At 43.8% G+C, this 2,500-nt stretch overlaps 1 non-coding gene across 1 annotated transcript in view; it reads right to left on the reverse strand.

Annotated features, from left to right (window-relative positions):
- Positions 1-426: 426 nt before the first annotated feature.
- LOC149092772 (small subunit ribosomal RNA) overlaps positions 427-2,500 on the reverse strand; it is a 2,170-nt gene continuing 96 nt past the window's right edge. The window contains exon 1 of the ribosomal RNA XR_016200515.1: positions 427-2,500. This exon is cut by the window's right edge and continues 96 nt beyond it. This is a non-coding gene — a ribosomal RNA (small subunit ribosomal RNA).

A 2,500-nucleotide genomic window follows, 5' to 3' on the forward strand; every position in this document is an offset into this window, starting at 1 on the left:
AACAATTGTATGCAGTTTATAAAAACCATAGTTGTCTTTACTTAGTTAGGCGAAGAAGTGTAAAACTTCCTTCTTTAAACCTTGCCGTCAGCATAAGCTGAAGACTTGATCAGGTACCAAGTATGTAGCAAGACAGGCTTTTCATTATAAACTACAATTGTTTTGCAAAAGAAATTATGGCTATCGTTAGATAACCCTCACTCTTTGTTGCATTGGATAATGAAAGATGGATGTATGAATGAACGAATGTAATGCAAATTAGAATCATGTTGCAATGGCTAAATGTTTGCAATAAACATTCACAATTGCGACTCTAATGCAAATACAATTCAATTGCATTCACCATATTAGCATCTACAATATCACTATGCAGAGTGTTTGATTGTTTGAAGGTTGTATTTCTCTTATAATAAGAGGGTAATACGTTAATGATCCTTCCGCAGGTTCACCTACGGAAACCTTGTTACGACTTTTACTTCCTCTAAATGATCAAGTTTGAACATCTTTCCAGCACAATCCGACCACTAGTTTCCCAATGGTCTGGATTGACCAGTCCGAAGTCCTCACTAAATCATTCAATCGGTAGTAGCGACGGGCGGTGTGTACAAAGGGCAGGGACGTAATCAACGCAAGCTAATGACTCACGCTTACTGGGAATTCCTCGTTCATGGGCAATAATTACAATGCCCAATCCCCATCACGAAATGGGTTCAAGCGGTTACCCACTCCTTTCGGAGCAGGAAACAGTATGCACGATGACCACTTCAGTGTAGCACGCGTGCGGCCCCGGACATCTAAGGGCATCACAGACCTGTTATTGCTCTGTTTCGTGCGGCTGCGAGCGCCGCTTGTCCCTCTAAGAAGTCCTTACAGTGCTACAGCATCCTTACCCTAGCCAATTCTGTAGGCTAATAGCAGCAGAGCCCTCAACAGCCGAAACCATCAAGAGATACTACCACCCACAGGTTGACTAAGGGGGAGTACTGCAGTGTAAACTGCAAGTCTATTTAGTAGGCTAGAGTCTCGTTCGTTATCGGAATTAACCAGACAAATCACTCCACCAACTAAGAACGGCCATGCACCACCACCCACTGAATCAAGAAAGAGCTCTCAATCTGTCAATCCTCTCAGTGTCCGGGCCGGGTGAGTTTTCCCGTGTTGAGTCAAATTAAGCCGCAAGCTCCACTCCTGGTGGTGCCCTTCCGTCAATTCCTTTAAGTTTCAGCTTTGCAACCATACTTCCCCCGGAACCCAAAAACTTTGGTTTCCCGGAAGCTTCCATTCGAGTCATGAAATTAGTTACTCAGAATGATCGCTGGTTGGCATCGTTTATGGTTAGAACTAGGGCGGTATCTGATCGCCTTCGAACCTCTAACTTTCGTTCTTGATTAATGAAAACATTCTTGGCAAATGCTTTCGCTGTAGTTTGTCTTGCGACGGTCCAAGAATTTCACCTCTAGCGCCGCAATACAAATGCCCCCGTCTGTCCCTCTTAATCATTACCTTGGATTCTTAAGACCAACAAAATAGAACCAAGGTCCTATTCCATTATTCCATGCAAGATCATTCAAGTTAAGGTAGTGGTACGCATCATATAGATGGTTGACCATACCGTTTTTAGGCACCTCTTTCGAGGTTTTGGACGCCTGCTTTGAGCACTCTGATTTTTTCAAGGTAAAAGTCTCGATCGCTTGAATCAACACTCGGTAAAGAGCATTGATAGCAAATATCGAGCAATTTTCTGTCTAAACACTATGAATGTAACCACCAGGAAAGAGGAATGAAGGTTCAAGCAAGCATCCGTAGACACAAGCAAGAAACCTAACATCACCATCTAACCCTTTAATCAGTGGACCCCATAGGTTCGACTGAAATCCAACTACGAGCTTTTTAACCGCAGCAACTTTAATATACGCTATTGGAGCTGGAATTACCGCGGCTGCTGGCACCAGACTTGCCCTCCAATAGATCCTCGTTAAAGGATTTAAATTGTACTCATTCCAATTACGGGGCCTCAATAGAGTCCCGTATTGTTATTTTTCGTCACTACATCCCCGTACTGGGATTGTGTAATTTGCGCGCCTGCTGCCTTCCTTAGATGTGGTAGCCGTTTCTCAGGCTCCCTCTCCGGAATCGAACCCTAATTCCCCGTTACCCGTTACAACCATGGTAGGCGCATAACCTACCATCGACAGTTGATAAGGCAGTTGCTTGAGGGATACATCGTCGGCTCAGAGGCCATACGATTTGCTCAGTTATTCAGAGTCATCACAAGAAATGCAACCGAAGTTGCTAAGATCCCCACTGCTAGTCCTTAGACAGCGACCGAAATCACTGAACAGGGTTCTAGGTGAATAAGAATCATTGGTCTTGTACTAATAAATGCGATCCTTCCGTCAGCAAGCTGAGGTTGGAACACTTGTTCATGTATTAGCTCTAGAATTACCACAGTTATCCATGTAAAAAAGAATATCCGAGGAACCGTAACTGATTTAATGAG

This window comes from Tetranychus urticae, unplaced genomic scaffold, assembly GCF_039701765.1.
Source record: "Tetranychus urticae isolate SD_2017Ah unplaced genomic scaffold, NJAU_TeUrti_SD_1.0 Scaffold_5, whole genome shotgun sequence".
Lineage (NCBI taxonomy): Eukaryota > Metazoa > Arthropoda > Arachnida > Trombidiformes > Tetranychidae > Tetranychus > Tetranychus urticae.